The 20,614-nt window shown below is 44.0% G+C and overlaps 1 non-coding gene across 1 annotated transcript; it reads left to right on the top strand.

Annotated features, from left to right (window-relative positions):
• Nucleotides 1-3,553: 3,553 nt before the first annotated feature.
• On the top strand, nt 3,554-3,658 carry LOC138526647 (U6 spliceosomal RNA). Its single transcript, XR_011283681.1, has one exon. It is a non-coding gene; the product is annotated as a U6 spliceosomal RNA (small nuclear RNA).
• Nucleotides 3,659-20,614: the final 16,956 nt, after the last annotated feature.

The raw sequence follows: 20,614 nt of genomic DNA, 5'->3' as shown, positions 1-20,614 counted from the left end.
CCAGGGTTGAACTGGAGCTCCTCACTCTCTACGGTCCCAGGTTCTTCTGGAGCTGCTGCTGCTGGTGCGGCAGGTGAGGCTCATGCGAAGGAGTTCCCTCTTTAGTGGTGCATCTGGTGCATTGCGTTGTTATATCCGTAGTTACTGCAGATAATTCTGGAATTGTTCATAGCCAGTTACCAGATGGTGGTCGTGTTTTACCCCTGCCCTTGCTTGCAGGGCTCTGGTTTTGTGTAGCATTCCGTGTGTGAGACATTGTGCAAACATGGTCAGACCTAGTGGCGTGTAACACCGTAGGTGGTGTGTTGGACCTGTAGTTTTTTGGAGGGCTCGAATCTGCCATTTATGGAACTGACTGGGATCCTAAACACCTTTCTTCATAAAGACGGTGAATGCATCACTTCAGTGCACCCAGCAATGGTTTATCAAATGGCACAATTTATATGGGAGCCCAGGGAGCCAAGCTCATTGGTGTGGAGGGCAACAGTAAAGATGGACCTAATAGTTGCCCTGCATCCCCCACCGTAGTTATAGGGGCTTTGCACCTGGAGATGGGAGTATCTGCTAAATGAGGTGAAGACACGTCAGAAGAATTTGTAGAAAAAAGATCTGTAGCAATGATTCTTTCCTCAATATTGCCTATGTTCCCATTCTTGACCGCTGCCACTGCCAAAGAGAAGCTGTTATGCTGGTATGAAGAGCAATCTGGGTCATGGTCCAAATGTTTAGGCGAGAGTCACATGAAGAGCAATTGAAAATTGGACGGAGTGGATGGAGTCTTCTGTGTACCATCAATAGTCAGGGTTTTAGGGTAATCTGGAATTTGCCTACCAGAAGGTCCCTTGGCCGGGGGGATCCCCCTTAGTGAAGAGTTTGGGCCTCATGACGAGATTGGAGGTAACCATGGTGCTATTTGCGCCATTGCTGCCTCCAATACCGAGTCCGGCACCGGTCTTGTTCAATGGGGACTTACCGGTGCATTCTGACCCTGGAGGGACCGGTAAGTCCCCATTGAACAAACCATTTCCCACTCCCATCTGAGCCCCCATAGGGCTCAATGGGAATGGGGAGGGCACTAATAACGGGCTTGCGACTACCAAGACCGTTATTAGCGCCCCGGTCCCTTAGCGGGACCCGTAAGGGACGTGTGATCGGACCGCACATTCCTTACAGTTCTCGCTAAGGTACCTCGGAATTGGGCGGTAAGGGATTACTGGCACCGGTCTCCTTACCGGTGCCGGTAATCCCTTACTGCCCAACTCAAAATGACCCCCTTTGTCTCTTGATCGGTACTAGAGAAGCAATTCCATATGGCCTGGTTTCCAAAGGCCCATTTGATTGAGGACTGCTTAAACCCCTTTATTTCCAGAACAGGAGCGGTTTTAGAGACTCTCAGCCTCCTCGGATTAGAGGTTTTGCACTTGACAATGACTTTGTATATTTAATGGCCATCTTGGGGCAAGGCGAGAGTCAAAGTTGCAAAGAGAAACAGCTGTGTTCCTATAATCAAATAAGTGGGGTGATAGATAACAACCCGCCCTCACATGTCTTTGTCACACTACTGATTATACCCAAATCAAGTGCCATGGAGAGCAAAACACATCACCTCTGAGTGTGGTGGCTGGGCTGGATTTGAGGAGAAAGTGATACAGCAACAATATGTATTTATGCATTATGTCAACAGAAAGCCCCCAAAAGCTGCCACCATCAGATTTACACAGTCCTGGAGCAAAAATATAACAATCGTGTATGTGTAGAAGAGAACAGCTTACCTGTTTTTTTGTTTTTCCCCCTTCTGTCTGGCGGACGGCCACAGCCACACCTCACACCTGAGGGTCACTCACCAGTAACTAGGATAAATGCCCGGCTGCCCGACACTGCACGTCACTGCCCGCTACCTGCCTCTTTCTACATGCTAGGGTTACTGGCATTGACATTGCGAACTTTCTAACTCCATCTTCCAGCTAGAAGAAGGGACCCAACAATGACAGTAAATATAGCAATATGGCCGTGGAAGCATAAAGCTGCACCACTGAGCTCATGAGAGCTCTAGCAAACACAAAAATGAGCTGCTGCTTCCAATCCTATGCAATAGTTTAAAAAGAAAAGTAATTGTCTCTGTGTTTTCTTTTATTTGTCCAGTGCTATTTCTCGCTGTCTGTGCTAAGAGTACCTGCGGGATCTTTCTGAAACTGTCTTTTTGGTTTTGTCAGGAGTGGTAGATTAGGTGGGTGTTTAGTGGTGGAATTGTGCCAGTTTACAGCCACATGTGTTTCACATGTATGTTGGGGTGTTTGGTTTTCAATTTGACTAATATACAACTGGTCCCCAAGCTGTATTTTTGGGGATTACCACACTTCATTTGACAAAGGAAAATGGTGCAGGTGATGGTAGTCGATTCTAATTGTCCCGCACTCAAGAGTGAATTCTCCCTTTTGGTACAGCTGGCTAACAGGTGTCTTTTTTCTCGGTTTTGGGTTGTTCCATGGCTAGTGGTAGTTCTGTTAGTTGCAGCCGTGTTAGATTTAGCCAGATTCGCAAGTTTCTTAGTTCCATGTGTGAGAAAGCCACCCAGACCCATTTCTTCTTGGAATTCTGAGATTTATAGACCTGCATTTAAAATGTAAAAGACAAATCTATAATTGAGATGGATGTGATTAGTTATAGAAAAAACATTTTCCCATTCTCCTGTGTAAAGTATCATGCAACCTTAATTGTGGCTATCCGACACTATATTTGTATACATAATTAAACATACATATTACTACATCTCTCTCTATACATATAAATATGAATATATAAATAACAGAAAAGGATGGAAGGGGTGTACTCTGGTTCCCTGCACAATTCACCTTTCAGCCACTGATGTTCTCCTCCTCCTGGTTTCAGTGCTCCTCAGATTATCAGGGAGGCAGTATTAGCTTGCAGCTCACAGCTAGGGTAGGTGTTGCAATCAATGTCAATTATTCTGCAAGGGCTTCTGGTAGCTGTAGTTGTTTAACGTTTTTTACTGGATTTCATAGTTTTTTTTTTAAGTGCAACTTAACCATAACGCCCCTTTAATAACGTTTTTTTAATTGAATTTCATAGGTCTTATTAGTGCAACTTAACCATGACGTCCTTTTAACAACATTTTTTCTCTGAGTTTCATAGGTTTTTATGAGTGAAAATGTTTCATGATGTTAATTCATTGCCTTGATGTTATTAATAATTCCTCTTTTAATATTTATGAAAGAACTGTAAACCTCCAATGCATACTGGCGTGTTTAGTCATGGTTTAATTGCCTAGGGCATGAGGCTCAACCATGACTTCAAACCACCCCCGTTATCCACTGCACTTACCCTGCATCCTAGTTCAGTTTCCACTATACCCTCATTATGTTACCAATGGGCAGTGTTCAGGGCTTGCAGCAAAGGCCAGTCTCCACAATACATGGGGTATGGGCTTCGGCCATGGCAAATTCCCCAATAGGAAAATCAGATTCGACATTTGTCCTTGTCGAGGGCCAGGCCTACTGTCCATCCACCAAAGTTATGTTACTATTTTTAGTATGTACGCTTCGCCAGCACATATACTAAAATTGGAACGATACAGAGAAGATTAGCATGGCCCCTGTGCAAGGATGACACGCAAATTCGTCAAAAAAATAAGATTGACGAAGGGTGGATTAATAACGGATCCGATTGAAACTGCTAGGGGCTTAAAGCAGGGCTGCCTTTTAGCATCGGCATTATTTAATTTCTTCATCTTGGATGTGAGCCATGTTTTCATGAAATTGAACATTGATTCCCCAAGGATTATGGGATCGCAGGTACAATGGCTATTGTACGCAGATGATATGGTTCGCATATCCCGAACCCCCAAGGGTTTGCGTACATTACTCAGAACATTGAATGGTTATGTCCAGAAAAACTGCATAACCATTAATATCTCAAAAACAAAAACGAAAGCAAAGAACAGCTATACTGCAGATGCCCCTTCAAAACTGTCAAATATCGGTGGTAACATCTTACATTTATTTAGGTATGACAATTTCCAATCAATGGGCAGATGATTCATATCAACAACAAGGGATGCTAAAACTTCAAACAGCAATTTTGCAAGCCGGTAATATTAAGGCAAGGTACTGTAAGCTTTCAATATTGCCATTGATCACTTATTTCACATTAAAAGTAACGGCAATTATTATGCACAGTGCTGAAACAAACAAAAAAATTGCAGAATTATAACTATTGGGCGATCAAAGAAGGCCGCTATTGGAAACAAGTATTAAATGTACCCAACTCTCAACCATTACCATTAATAAGACACAAACTTGATCTGATTTCTATATATGCGATCTACAAGTGGAAGTTATGCTCACTCTAACGCAAATGTCTCCTGAATAAACTAACAACGGGGATTTGTAATAATATAACAATCTATTTGTTAAATTCAGCAGATTCCTTTCCTAAACTGTGGCACCTGAAAATTTAGGGTATATTAGAGGAAGCACAGATTGAAGTAGATTTGTAATTGAGAATCCGGATCGAGCTAAAACTAAAATATGGGAGATAGACTGGATTAAAACCAGAACAGCATGCTCACAATATCAAAATGTTATTGCATACCCATTCGAGATGAAATGTTATAATGAGGTTGCAAATTATATGGTGCAATCTCCAAGCCCGTCACATCGGGACGGTTTTATGAGGTTTTGCTTGAATTTATGGCTTACCAAAGATGTGTTAAATAGGCGCAGTATTGTTGGGAGTATGAAAGAGAAATGTCGTTTTTGTAATCAACATGCAGAAACTCTTAAACATCTATGCACAGATTGTACTTATCTGGTGATGCATAGATGTGCACTACACTATAAGCACTTATTTTCTGAGTACCGTGATATGACAGCTGATAAATTGTGGGGTTTATTATATTATACAAATAGGAAGTCGGTGAGATATGCTGTAGTAAATTTTCTCCGCCATCTTGGGCTGCAAGATTCAAAAAGAAAAGGATTCTTTTTTAGCAGTTAACAGTGGAACTGGTGTATCTAAATTGAGAATGTGTGCACCGAGATATAATGTGATTCAGTTCAAATGTCATGAATTTTCATTGTTAATTATCTCTTCTTTCCTTTACTTTTAGTCATCCTTTTATGTTAAGCATTAGGAACATTTTTGTAAATGTATCTTTTTTTATGAATATTTCTCTCGGTGCATTGGTGCAATTTCATAGTAGACATCTAATGTATTTTATATACAGAGTCCTTTTTAGCAATTATTGTATTATGTATGTAAATTTATTCTTTGACTTTTTTTACAATTGATGTAACAAGTTGAAAGGTCTCAATATGTTTTTTTCGTGATCATAACAACTAAATAACAATTTTTAAAAAGTATGTACATTTTGAAACTTTTGAAAAATAAAACACAAGACAGATTTGCAAAAGCATGCTTTCAGGTCTTTGCTGATGCTTCTTGCGTAGGTTTGTTGTACTCCAGTCCAGCACTTTGGCCTGTAGCCACAAGCAGAATTTTGTTTCCCATTCAAACCTATTCAGATTTTGAAAAACCTTACCACATAGCCGGTCCATGGTGGCCATGCCCACCTTAACCCCATTGCTGGTCCCTCATGGTCATGGCCCGGTCATAATCTGGCCACTGTCCATGGACACAGGCCATACCTCCATCACCAAAGGTATATCACTATTTTTTGTACCTACATTATGACACTTGCATTTGCAAAACCATGTTTTCGGGTCCTTGCCAATGCTCCTTGCATGAGTTTCCTGCAAATCCATCCATGTTTTATTTGTTTTAAAGTGTCAAAATGTACATACAAAAAATAGTCCATTAACTTAGCCCACACTTGACAAAACCCATTCAGACCTTGCACTCACATTCAAGGTTGGGTCTATAATCTTTCTGAAAACTTTGTGCAGATTTGTCAAACAGCAACAAAGTTATAAGTCATCTATAAATGTTGAGATCCCCCTCTAATTTTGCCACTTCTTGACAAAATCCCACCAAACCCTTCAAAAATCTGGGTCTAAAATCTTTTTGCAAACTTTTGTGCAGATTCGTCAAACGGCACTAAAGTTATAATCCTTTCAAATATTTGGGGATCCCCATATCATTTTGCCCCTCATGGCAAAACAGCACCAAACATTGGGAAACCATTCAGGGTCAGGTCTAAAATGATATTGCAAAATGTCATGCATTTTCATTGAGTGGCGCCGAAGTTATAAACCAACCAAAAACTGCTTTTTTCCGACTCTGTAATGCAGAAAAATGCATCGATGTCCTCGAACATCTTAGATGTTCGCGAACATCACATGACTGCCCCGAGCATCTGGGTTGTTCACGACCTTTTTAGAAGAAAAAACACCTGATTTTAGGCTTTTAATGGCCATATCCCATCATCATCACCCCTGACCGCCGCAGAAATAGTTTCATTAGTTTGACAAGTGCAATGTTGTGTTTTTTCACATGTTTTTACTGCAATGTCTGAGGACTATGGGTGCTGTTTGCGAATCCACCATGGCATTCCTTTCAAAAGTTTTGATGTACCTCGTGTTTTTAATTGACCTATCAGCGAGGATGTATGATATCTGTGAACATTATGCTGTTCTCTGATTGGTTCAGATGCATCAGCAGACTACGAATCAGAAAATGATTCCGCAGACCCGACCAAGATATCACTTGTTTATTTTCTCTTAGTTTTTGGCCGTTTACAAAAAACAAACTACTGGACAGATTTACGCCAAATTTACAAAAGCATGCTTTCGGGACCAAGCCACCGATCCTGGTGCAAATTTGGTAAAAATCTGTTCTGCGGTTTGGACCCGTCCTATACATTTGCCCCCCCTGGATGAAACCTCACCAAACGACGCAAAATCATTTTGACGGGGGGCATATACTTATTTTCCAAAGTTTGGTGAAAATTCATCGGGGGGGGCAAAGTGATAAGCTGCTCAAAAAGTGCTATTTCTTTGAGTTGAGCAACTTAACCATAACTACAGGGCCACTAACGCAGGCCCTGAAATATAAATATATATGTCATAACACATTACAACCTTTAAAAATAAACCAAATTAAATATTTCACTCATTTAAACAACATCAATCTGTCTAAAAATCAAACCTTTACTCAAACTACACCACTTCTTAACAAGACATCCTTTAAATACAGTATTAATCTGTGGATACCTGATATTTAAAGTGCATAATAACCCTTTCCAATCAGAATCCTCATTTAGTAGGTGCATTATGCAATAACATTCAGAATCCGCATTCTACATTTACTTTTTAATTTAGATTTTACATTTTGCATTTGGATTCCACATTCTGAATCCACATGCAGAATACCCATTCTGAAACCACATTTGTAATGGACATTCACAATTCACATAAGAAGAGAAATTTGTATGACTATATGAAAGAAACATTGTTATCAACTTGAATAACTGCCATGACATTGCATTATTAGTAGTTATTTTCTATGTGTTGCCATTTGTCATGTTTTTCAAATCTTTTTCTGTTTTGGGGAGGAGACGCTATAATAAGTATGATGATTTGGCACCTCAGACATTGTCATACCCTAGTTACGCCTATTCTAATTGTTACAGGGAATGGTGTGGAACAAAAATATCACATTTTTGGTTGAATTACTTTCTGTATTTTGGGGAGTGTGCTTTGTTTTGGAGGTATGCTGTTTTGGGATGGTGGAACGGGTGTGTGGCATTGGTGTGCTCTTGTGTTCTTTGGGTCCTGCTATTGGGTTATGATATGGTGCTTTGTCATGTCAGATGGTTATCTTGATATTGGGATAGGGTTTGTGTGAGTAGAAAGTGGGTGTGGAACATTTGTTGTATTTGTACAAGCATGCCAACATTATCCATTCCATTCGAGAGACAGTAGTTCAGTCCAGGTTTTAACTTTGTATTCTGAGACTTGTAGTTCAGGGTTTTTAATGGGGGCATCTGGGACTGCAAGTCACAGAATGCAAAGGACTGCACTAGTATCTACTGAATGAATACTATGGGCATATGTGTGTGTATGTCATTCAGGTGGGGGTCTGGTATGTATTTGGATATTTTGTCCTGATGTGTTTGCACATATTGTTTTTTCCTGGGTTACACTTTTGCAAATATAAACTCACACCCTGAGTGCCCAGTGAGTGCTTTTCCTGCTGTGCTACTCTGTCCGCTGCCTGCTGTTTACTTCCCAGCATGTATCCTGCAATCACTGAGCCGACTTTTGAAACTGAAATCGGGTGGCTCCGCCCACTAACCATAGAGACCAAAGTTAATCATCTCTGCGCGTGCCCTGCGTGTGCCCCCTGATCGAGTGCCCAGTGAGTGTTGTTCCCTGCTGTCCTGCTGTTTACTTCATGGTATGTATCCTGCAATCACTGAGGAATCACTTGCCCAGCCTTTGTAATGCTGGAAGACCTTCAGATGGTCTTATCCTGGGGGTCAGATCAGAGCTTCCCATATAGGAATTAAAATAGTTCCTGCCATCTCCATATGTATTAGGTGTTATTCTGGAGTGCTCAATTGGTGATCAGCCCCAAAATATTCGTATAATTAATAGCCACAATCCACCCAACAAAATAGTTTCCTTACAAATTATCTCCGAATTGGATAAGATATTGGGTGAGTGGACTCTGGGGCCCTATTTATAGTCCTGGGTGATCTAAATTATGCAAGATTCCAGAAAAAATAGGTTAATGAAAATGTTGTTCTTGTGGTTAATGACAATGACGTTGCTTTTGTCATTGCGGATGAGGAATCGGTTGCCAATGATGATTCTTGGGAAATAACCATTAATTCCAATGGCCTGTTGCAGCTATTCCTTGGAAGTTGGGATTTTGATGGCCATCCGTATACCTGGAGTGCCAGGAACTGTAGTTCATAGATCGACTATGTCTTTGTTCCATTTGCAATGTGCCAATTGATAGGTAAATTGCAGATAATTCCGACTATGGCAAGTGATCATGTGTTTATTAAATTCACTATTGATCTGTTGCTGAAAATGAAAATGAACATTTTGGGTACAGCAAGGGTTAACTTGTCTGGTAATCAAATGTATAAGTCTGTAAACAATATGGAAATGTATACTGCTTTCTTTGATTCATATTGTCCTAAATGGGTAGCTAAGTAAAAGGTGTAGTCAGAACTATTTATCTGGATGTCAGAGAATGCGAAACATGTTATTCAAAAACAGGGAAAGACCCCTAGAGCTAATACAATGTATAGGAAAAAATATTATGATCCAGTGATTGCAGAAGAGAAATCAAAATGTATTAGCGCTGTGAAAAAAACAAAGAAAATAATTGGTGTGGAAGCCCTCAGGAGAAAGGAAAAAATATCTAAATTAAAGACCAACTGTAAGAATTTCGTCAAAAAGCATAAAGCTTCCTTGGGTACTGCCAATGGTTTAACATGTTCAAAGTCGTTCGCTCTGCTTATGGCCGTACATTCTGGAGCTACTATTAATCTCAAATAACCTGTGACTCAAGAACAGGACCCAAAGTTAACTCTATCTCTGAAAGAAATAGGATTAAACATATAAATTGCCCATACTATAAAACTAATATTGCCAACACAATTCGAAAAGTTAACAAAGAAGTGAGGCAAGGGACTCGCTTGATACAGAGATTGAGATGGTGAAAAGGATTATTCAGAAGCTGAAAACATCCAGAGCGCCGGGTCCTGATGGGATCCCTTAATTAAATTTTTTTTTTAATAACAAATTTTATTGGTTTTCCATCAAAACAATACAAAAACATACATTACACAAACGTGTCCCTTTGCATACAGACGGTGAGGCAGCACGATCAGACATAGTATATATATCTTGGAGGCTTCTGTGCTAGTCTTATTCAAAGGATGACAGGACAGGAGATGTCTCCCCAAAATAGTGGGAGGTTTATACATCGTTATCTATCGGCTCAGTCAATATGTATATTACACAGTTTGTTCCCACTTTGCCCATATCTTCTCTGCCTTGCCCGGGCAGCCTCTTGCTTGATATAATCTGCGTTCCATTAGGATGCAGACGTCTACGTCTGATAACCATTGATCATATTGGGGAGTGGATTCTGAACCCCATAGCTGCGCAATGTTTCTTTTGGCAATGCCTGTGGAGGTTGAGAGCAGGAGCTTTTCAAAGCGAGACATTTCCCCTTCCTGTGTGATTCCTAGGAGAAGAAGTTTAGGATCAATTGGGATTGTTCGGCACATGACCCTCGAGAGTCTCTCACCACATTTTCACCAAAAGCGTTGTATTTTCGTGCATTGCCATAGGATGTGGTAGAAGGTACCTTCCTTTTGCTTGCATCGCAGACATCTGGAGTCATTTATTTTACCCCATTTGTATAGTGCTACTCGGGGATAGTATATCCTATGAAGTATTTTCAGTTGTATAAGCCGAATTCTGGCAGAGATTGCAGTCTCTCTAGGATACATCAGGGTCAAGATCCAGTCCTCAGGCAGTATCAAGCCCACATCTCTTTCCCATTTCAGCTTTAGCCTCGCCAATTCCTTTGTAGCAAAAGAGGAGATAACATTATACATGGTGGATGTAACCTTGGTTTTCACGCTGTCTACCACTATATTCCTTTCGATGGGCGTGCATTCCGGCATGTGTAACAGTTGGGTCCTTAGTTTGGTGAGTGCGTGATATAGTTAGCCATAGTGGTAGTTCTCAGTGGTAGGAAGATTATATGTGGCCGAGATCTCGGCAAATGATATAATTTGGTTGTTTGCATATATTTGCTGAATGGTTCGTATACTGGCCATTTCCCAGTTTGGCCACTTGGGGAGTTTACTGAGTCTTGCAAGATAGGCATTATTCCAGATGGGCTGGACTGGGGTAATTTTGTTGTCCCATCCGATATGTTTGTGTACTTCTCTGCAGAGTTGGGATGTATGTGCTGTTATCGTGCCTTCAGGGGAGTGGTTCTTTGTGGTGTATAGGCTTTCAATTGGGGACATGTCGTGTCTTACTGCTATTTCGGCCCGTATGTGTGGGAGTTCTGGGTTACTGTGTAGTATATCATTTACCGTCGCCATCTGGGTCGCCCAGTAATAGGTTTGGATATTCGGGAGTCCTATTCCCCCCTCCCATACTGAGCGTTGGAGGGTCTTGAGAGCTATCCTTGGATGTTTCCCAGCCCATAGTAGTTTGTGTGTAATTCTGTCTATTTTGCGGAATTCTGCTGCTGGGATGTGGAGGGGGGCGTTTTGTAGGACGTACAAGAATTGAGGTAGGGCAAGCATTTTGAAGAGCGCTGCTCTGCCTAGTAGTGTTAGTGGCAGTGCTTCCCAGTGGGTCACGTCTTGTGCGAATCTTCTAGCCAATGGATATGAGTTATGGGTTATGTAGTTATCCAGTCTGTTTGCGATCTGGATGCCTAAATATCGAAACTGGTTGTGTTCGACTTGGTATGGGGAACGCTGTGGTGGTATGCAATCTACACCTTTCACCAGGAAGAGCACTGATTTGGACGAGTTCACTCTTAGGCCGCTAAAGGCCCCGTAGTCTAACAGTATTTGAGTGACTATGGGACAGGAGATGGCCGGGTCGCCCAGGTACAACAGAAGATCGTCTGCATAGAGAAATACTTTATCTTCCCAACCTGAGTTCCAGCGGAAACCAGTCCATGCCGTTTTGTGTCCCTCAGTTTGACTGCTAGTGGTTCAATGATCAGTGCGAATAGCATTGCTGAGAGCGGGTGTCTGGTTCCCTTCCCCAATTGGATGTTACGAGAGGGCCACCCATTCACCCTCACTTCTGCCAGTGGGGTGTTGTAAAGAATCTGGACCCATTTTATAAATGACTCACCAAACTTCATTTTTCTCATGATTTCTCACAGTGCCTCCCAATAGACCGAGTCAAATGCCTTTTCGAAGTCTATGGCCAGTAACGCAAGTGATTGTTGTATGGCGGGTGCTCTTTCAAGTGCTAGGTGCAGCTTCCGGATGTTCATCCTCGTGGATCTTTGAGGCATAAAGCTGCATTGGTCCGGATGGATCAATGTTGTGATAACCGTTTGGAGTCTATTAGCTAGTATTTTCGCTAGTATTTTGGGTTCGCTGTTTATTAAGGATATGGGCCTGTAGGAGCTACATTCGTCCGGGGGCTTGCCTTTTTCGGGGATCACTATGATTGTGGCCTTGCGTAGGTCTGGTGGGAGCCTTCCTACTTCTAAGGAGTGTTCAAACATGTTAAGTAGGTGGGTAGATATGTCTAGGTGTTTTATCTTTTTCCATATGTCTAGTGGGAAACCCTTAGGTCATGGGGTTTTGCCCGCTTGTAGTTGGGTAATGGCTGCTGAGATTTCATCCTCAGATATTTTGGTTTCCAACGTAGCGGCCTGTTCTGTGGTGAGTGTGGGGAGATCAGCCCCATCTAGTATGGTACTGGACGCTATGACATTGGGGGGTTTGTAAAGATCTTCGTAGAAATCAGCAAAGAATTCTGCTATCGCTGCATCCGAGAAGACCGCCTCTGCATTCGCATTCTTGATGCTTTTCACTTGTTGGTGACCTTCATCACGTTTTTCCAACCATGCAAGCAGTTTGCCAGCTTTCTCACCAGTTTGGTAAATCCGTGCTTTCATGGCACTGTGTGCTTTTTTGGCACAGTCCAGCAATAAATTGTGGAGCTTCTTCTGGGGTAGAGTCAGGGATCTGTTTGTCGCAGGGGTGTTGTTAGCAATATGTTCTGATTGCCTGATCGTTACTTCTCTTTCGGCATCTATGATCAGTTCACGGTGAGCTTTTTTCTTTGCCTTTGTCACAAGAGGATTTCGCCCCTTAGGACCGGTTTGTATGCCTCCCATAATGTTACAGGGTCATTGACCGAGGCTGTGTTGAGTTCGAAGTATTCAGAAGTGACTGTCTCCAACCTCTCCTGTAGGTCCGGGAACCCCAGGTAGTAGGAGTTAAGCCGCCATGTGGGGGGAGGCCGCGGTATTTCCGTTTCAAGTTTGACCAACAGTAGGGAGTGATCAGAGATACCCCGTGGGAGGAAGGACGCCTCACACACTTTGTGAATGTTCTGATTTGGTAGAAGAAATAGTCCATTCTTGACATTGAAGCATGCACTCCTGAGTGGAAGGAATATTCGCGTGTGTCACTGTGCAGATCCCGCCATGCATCTCTCAGCACTAGTGCAGACGCAAAGGCGGCCAGTTTAGTGGTGGTGGCTGGGTTCCTTGCTCTCATGTGTGTGCGATCTAGAGGGTTGTCCATTACTTCATTGAAGTCACCACCTATCACCCACATGTCGGCCGTATTTGCGGCCAGGATTGGGCTAATGTCTGCTAGCAGTGCGTTTAGGAGAGACGGTCGGGAGTATATTGCCATGATTGCCAGGGTTTGGTTCCAGAGCGTAGCCTGTATTTGTACATAACGTCCAGCTCTGTCCTGCGTTATTTACGAGATCTCCACTGGAAGTCTTTTATCAACCAATATTAACACCGCTCTCGCCCCCATGGAGAATCCTGCATGTATCACCGTGCGATAGTTGGATCTTTTGAAGAGATTGCAGATCGTTCCTGCAAGATGTGTTTCAGTTAGGAGTACTATGTCTGGTGAATGCCGATTTATATATTGCAATACCACAGTCTTCTTTTAATGCTAGACCCCAGCCCACATTCCAGGTCATGAGCTTTAGGTGCCTATTGGTTGTACCAGCATCAGGTGTCATCAATTGTCTGGATCTTAGGTTTATGGGTTTGCCTCGTATGGCGTGAATGTTTCAAGTTAGTTAGGAAGTGGAATAGCTTATTGTTCGTCCCGTCCGTTGTGCTTGTAGCGCCGCTGCATGCTGAATATTGAATAAGAACTTTGCCCTCAACTCCCCCCTCCCTATACTCCAACCCCAACTGAAGCTTCTGTCGGCACAACATGAACTTGTAAACAGTTAAACTTTAACTAACTTGCATAAGCCCACTCCGTGCTAACCGGGTGTGCAGTTTGCGTGTAGAGTCCGGAGCTTGGCGGTATAGCACTCTCGTTTGATGCTATGAGTTCAATTCCTTGTCGGGGGGGGGCGGCTGCTAGGTCGGCCGCCAGCTGTAGTATTCTTTGTTGTTCATGTTACGTTCAGCGTACAGGCTCTTTTACATTTTGAGCCCTGTGGTTACATTAATTAAGTGCTGTTGAATCTTACTCATTCATTTTCCTGTTGCGGCATTCTATCTTGCTGCTGTTGTTGAGGCTCTATGTCTGGTGGTCTCTCAGGATGTGGTCTGTTGCGTTCACCTCTCCTCTTTCCTGCAGTGCTCCGATCGCCTTCAATATGCCTTTCGGCACAGCTCCATGCTTCCTTAGGGTCTGTGAAATGCACAGATGTGCCTTTATGATATATTATGAGTTTGGCATTGAAAATGAGTCCGTATTTGGTTCCCATTGATTGCAGGCTCTTTTTGAGGGGATCAAAGGATTGGCGCGCTTTCTGAACTTCTCTGGTGAAGTCCGGGAAGAAGACGATCTTAGATCCATTGTACGTGACAGTCCCCTTCTATCTGGCCAATTGTAGCACAGTATCTCTATCCCTATAATTTAGGAATCTTGCTATGACTGTACGCGGTGGCGCGCCCAGTGTGACTTTACCAGACGGGATGTGGTGAGCGCACTCAATGGAAAAGAACCTGGAAAAGGACTCTGCCTTATATATGTCCGCCAACCATTCTTCAAGAAATAGTTCCATACATGCCTCTTCTGCCTTCTCGGGGAGACCGAGTATGCGGATTTTGTTGCGTCTGGATCTGCCTTCACTGTCGTCCACTCTTGCTTCCAGGGTTTTGATGTGTTCTAGCATACCAGACATGTGGCGAGTGACCCCTCGTAGGTAATCTTCAGTCTCCGAGATGCGTGCTTCGGCCTCTCCAGTGCAAGAGGTTAGCTTTTGTAGATCGTGTTGGAGCAAGGACACATCAGCGCCAATGCTGTCCATCTTCTTCTCCATTGATGTTCTGGAGCTGGCTATGGCACTCATTACATCCCTGAGGGAGACGTCATCTACTGAGTAGTCTATTTCCGTTGTCGTTGACCGCTGCAGAGAGCGAGCCACTGGTGTAGTTGCATACTGCTCTATTCTACTTTGTGTGGAGGTTTTCCTGGGCTTGTCTTTCCCCATTTTGTCCACTCGTGGCTACAGCAACAGAGAGCCGTGTTCTGCGTGGAGTTGGGGATGTAGACAGAGCTGATAGGGCTGTATAACTTGGAGCGTTGGGAATGACATACACTGGGTCTCCGCGCGGCGTAGGGTTTCACCTGCTGGGGATTTGCACCTTCGTATGTCTTGTTTCTCATGCTCACTCTGCTTGGCTCCCAGGTGCTGCGCCGACTCTTACCCCCCCTTTGGGGCAGTACACTGGCTCTTGTGGTGGTTTGTTGCTTATGACAGCCGGTTCACTGGGGCATATGGTTCGTGTGTGGAGACCTGCTAATATGCTCACAGTGGACGTAGGGTTCCTCCATGCACCCCACTGCGGAGGCGTAGCAGCATCAGTTACTGTGGTGTATTTAGGTTCTCAATAGCAACAGTTCAACTAGGGTAAGGACATGCGTCCGCGTGTACAGTCTCTATATGTGGCGTGCTTCGATTGAGTTAGGCGGCCGCTGAGGCTTATCTGGCAGTGCTATGGGTGGCGTTAGTTGGTCCTTTTAGCACTCTTGCGCACCGAACAGTTGCATATTTGTTCTGTTGGGCCCCTGGAGATGCTACGGGCGATTGCACCCCTCTCTTGTTGTCTGGTGCCACCAATGCGGGGGCCTGGGGAGGGCCTGGCCCCCACCCACCACCGCCAGTGGGGTACGTACTTTCTCTTGCTGCCTGGGTTCCACAGTGGCCTTTGATGATCTTCATTAAATGCGGTGGGGCTGCAGTGAGCGCAGTATCATGTAGGGGATTTGGCTGAACTTCACCCTCACCGCCACCACCACCACGCTCACCGTGTCTCCCTCTCCTTACCGCTATTTCTTGACCTTCGTGTGCAGGCATCCGGATGTGCCGTCACCAGAGTATGGGACCGGCAGGCGCTCTACGCCGAGCGGAGTGCCCCTGACCCCGCTGTGGGTCCTGGTGGCTCTTTTGGCATTGCAACCGCGTTCTGTGGGCGGGTCGTGGCAGCGCCCTCTTCCACACAAGCCACCGCGGAGGCAGCGACAGCCGGGCTGTTCGCTCTTCCCGGAACTCAGGGCAGTGGCTCGCTCTCGGAGCGCCTGCCGACAGGGCCTCTCCGCTCCTCGCTGCCGCTGTGTTTCTGAGGGGGGGAGGGGAATCACCCGCACCCCTCTGTCCTCGTGGGCAGGAGTCGGCGACAGTGACCCGGCAGCACCCTCGCTCGCACCAGTTTAGGGTCATCTCATGCCACGCCGCCCGCCTTCCTTCCGCCGCTGTAGTTCTCTCTCTCTGGCTGGCATGAACATAGACGCGCTGCGCCCTCCTTAGAGCCCACCCATGGCGGCTATCTTGATTGTCGTACACGGAGTGGGGCCCGCTAATTTCGAACGCTGTAGCCCGTTGTCAGACTGGTCGATGCAGCAGTTTCTCGTGTGTTGCTGAAGCAGTTTTGGCCCTTCGATGTTTATGTTTTCAGCAGGATGCTTGTAGGATGTTGCCGGCGGCACAGGAGCGATGCAAGATCACGTCCGTATCGTACGCCTGCTGGCCACGCCCCTTTAATTACATTTTTAAACATAAACCAGAATATTGGGGGCTATCTTATCCCACCTTTTTGTGAATATCTTAAATAATGGTATTTTCCTTCTGAGCTGTAAGGCTTCTATCTTGATTCCGGGGTTTAAAAAAGGTGTTGGAGATAATCCTAAAAATTATCATCTCTTGGCAATGTTAGATGAATGCTTGAAGATATTCTCTCAGTTACTATTAGGGGAAATTGAATCTTGGATTAAAAACTCCAGCCTCCTGACTAAGTTCCAAACAAGTTTTAGACAAGGAATGGGCTCCTTATATAACTAATGGGCCCTGTTCTTTCTGATGCTTCAACGAATGAAGAGAAAGGATGATGCTCTCTATTTATGCTTCACAGACTATAAGAGTGCCTATGACACTGTTGATAGAGGCAGACTGTGGGAAAAGCTTTGTGAATGGAAGTTGAATCCAACTATCCTACATTTTATCCAAGAGCTCTACCCTGACACTGAAACTCAAATGCGATTAAACCAACAAAGCATTTTGACAAAATTAAAACCCATTTTGGGTTAAAACAAGGATGCCTCTTGGCTCCTACTCTTTAAATCCTATGTGTAACAGATATGGGATACCATATGTAGGATAGTCATTCTTTTCCGTCTAAGATTGGTAACAAATTTGTTAGTTGGCTTGCTGAAGTTGAAGACACCCTACTGATCGATCGTACCCCAATTGGTCTCCAGTGCAGGATGAATAGCCTATGTGCGCATTCACAGCTGAATAACCTAAGTATTACTTATTGCAAAACTAAAATAATGGTTATAGATATGAAGAAAAAGGGGAAAATACACTTTCAATGGACTATGGATAAGCAAGATATTGAAGTGATTGATTTATAGATATATCTGGGTGTACATATCTCTAATAGTCGTAAGGTGTAAAGGCTCTTGAAAACTATGTCAGACAGAAAGTGGAGCGTAGATTTGTGGCCCTATAAATTCTGGTTAGACAAAATATGGGAAGCTCAATTGAGGCCCTTTAAACGCTATATAGAACCTGTATTATTTTTTGTTTAACATATGAGTTGTAGGGTTCTACAAATAAAGAAAGATCTCGGGTCAGGAAACTGGAAGGGAATCTGTGGGAAACACCCCCATTGAGGTAATTAACTGTGAATTGGGACTAATATCACTTGAAACCCAACAGAAAATAAGGATGGGAATTTCCTTCCTTCGTATGGTGGACAAAAAAGATGATAAAGACTCATTGTTTGCCACGTCTCATAAGTTGCTGTCAAAGGATATTACCAATTACTACATTGGGGAATGAGTGAGTGAGGTATATTAGATTATGAGGAAATAGGTTTTGAGCCTTCATTTGACGACCCCATTGGGGTCAGTGGAATGAAACTGAAAAATAAGGCTGAGACCTGAGATAGAAATGCTAATGTTGACCTCTTAGACGAATTTAGAAAATATCATCTATATGTGAAGCTGGCTATAGCCATGAATGTCCCCTGTGACTATCTTACTAGGCTATGTGATGTAAGGGTGCATAGGATTATAATGAATTTAAGGTTAGAACAGCTCCCCACATTATCTCAGACTCGTGCTCGGGTGGAGACCCCATATGTGGAGAGATACTGCAGGCTATGTAAAGTAGCAGTTGGAACCCCTACGCACTTACTTACCTCTTGTTCTAAGCTAGTAGAAATCTATAAAAAAGCGATACTGCAGGCTATTCAAAGTAGTGTTTGAAACGCCTAGGCACTTACTTACTTCTTGTTCTAAGCTAGTAGAAATCTAGAGTGATCCTACCTAGATAACGCTCATGACCAAATGAACCCTTTGCCTGCAGATAAAGCTGGCCACTAGAGAGATCGGCAAGGATTGTCACCAACGCATGTCTGTAATGCTCTCTTACAGGCTGGCTTGAACACTTCCCTACTCTCTAGGACTATGGTAGCGGGCCACTGCCAATATCGTTCGAGACTCAGTGCTGAGCACAAGCTCTTAATGTGCCTCAGCCAGCAAACTGTGCAGCTGCCCTCAAGAACCAGGACATTTGCCAACAACTCTTTGAACATATAAAGGGCGAGTGCTGACCAAATACGGGACCATACACATGATATTTTATAATATCAATTAGCACCCTGGGTCGTGCAAGCACACCTTACCAAGTTGCTCGGATTGCCGGCTGAATCCCACTATCCAAGCCCGCTTTTGGTGCAACTTGGTGGTTGCTTCCCCCACCCTCCCATCTTCCCCCAAACTCCCTTCCCTTAACACAATGTTCCCCCTCCCTCCCACCACCACTTACCTGATGGCTGTGGCAGTGGCAGCCCACCGTCACTGCTCTGACTTCCTTCTTCCTTCTGCCATGGAAATGGAAGAGGGGCTTCGCTTGGAACCCAGTCTTCCAGCTCTGTGGCAGCCATATCTACACAGTCTTTTCTATGAATGAACGGGATGCCACGAGGCGTCCCGTTCATACATAGGAAAGATACATCTATCAGCATCCTGGGACCAGATTGGAAACTCAAATTGCTAATGTCATTAGTAACCCCTTCCATGGGCTATAACGGGGGTGGGAGGATTAACATCCCAGTGCCCATTGTTAAAAGCCCTTGCTTCACTCAGGCATTTAACTCTGGCTCCCGGGCCATTACCCACCAGTATAGCCCACAGAACGTGTTACTAATGCAATCATTTTAATTCAAATGAATTGCCAGAATGGAAACCTACATTGTACTAATAAAGACAAAACACAATGAGCCTCATGACGAGGTCGGGGGTGCGGTAAACATACAATGTTAATACCATTACCGCTGCATTAAGGCATTGCAAAATCAGAGGATTCTCCTCCAGCCATGAGCTGGAGGTAAGTCTGCAGAGTTTCTGTCCATTTTTGGCTGAATTACCGTGACAGAATTATCGCCACAGTAATTCTGCTGAAAAAGCCTCACTGAGTCCTATGGACACAAAACAAATAGGGACTTACACCGCCAACTGCCACTTCTAATAGTGCCAGACCAAGTGGCAGTAACAGTAAATGCATCAGGCGGTATTGCAGCTGATTTATCGCCGGAAAATGCCCAACTCGTAATGACCCCCAATGTGTTTTAAGAATGTACTGCAACACATTGTTCAAAAATGAAGTTACAAAAACCTTCAATTAATGGCATGTAGTTTCCTGATTAAAAAATAAACAGTGCATTTTGTAAAATAACGTCAGTGTCAGTTTTATGGTAACATTAATTCTGTATATCTTTCAGATTATATTGTCAACCATTTATGATGAATCCTGGGATGTGGTCACTGCTTCCATTGGGAAGAGCCCCTCCCCTTGAGGCCAAAGAGGTGAGGCCGCTGCCTCATAATCCCCCTGGGCATGGTACCCAGCATGTGTATCACATAGGAGGGGAAACTTCCTGTGGGATCAGTGACGGGTATTGTGGGAGAACGCTGTAGTCACACAAAAACCTAACCTCTCCTTCACCCCCACTCTCTTCACCCCTAACCCCTATCCAAACATCTCCATGTGTTATTGTTACCATTCTTCACCCAGTACTGAGACGAGGAAGACCTCTAGTGAGCCAGAATATCATAAAACAGATCAGTACTGTGTTGAGGAGGAGGCGTGGAGGAGTACAGAGTACCTCCCAGGTCCACTTTGCCCATTAAAGTGGTTCATGACACTTGATTCAACAAAACCCAGTTAAAAGCATGGAAAGTGTCAAGACCGCCCTGGAGGAGTCACAAGATGTAGTACACTCTGGGAAGGAGAGAGGCAGACTGGGAAGCTGAGAAAGAAGGAGATCGCTGTCAAGTTGATCCGGTGTGCAGGGACAGCACAGCGAGCAGCAAGGAAGATGATTCTGGCGTCCTCGAAGGTTGCCACACATGGAGAAATGGTCCCCCACTGACAAGAAAGAAGCAGGCATGTTGGAGCTGCCACTG

Source organism: Ambystoma mexicanum, chromosome 7p (genome assembly GCF_040938575.1).
Source record: "Ambystoma mexicanum isolate Mex_15411 chromosome 7p, UKY_AmexF1_1, whole genome shotgun sequence".
NCBI lineage: Eukaryota > Metazoa > Chordata > Amphibia > Caudata > Ambystomatidae > Ambystoma > Ambystoma mexicanum.
This window is presented reverse-complemented; position numbering and strand designations above follow the sequence as displayed.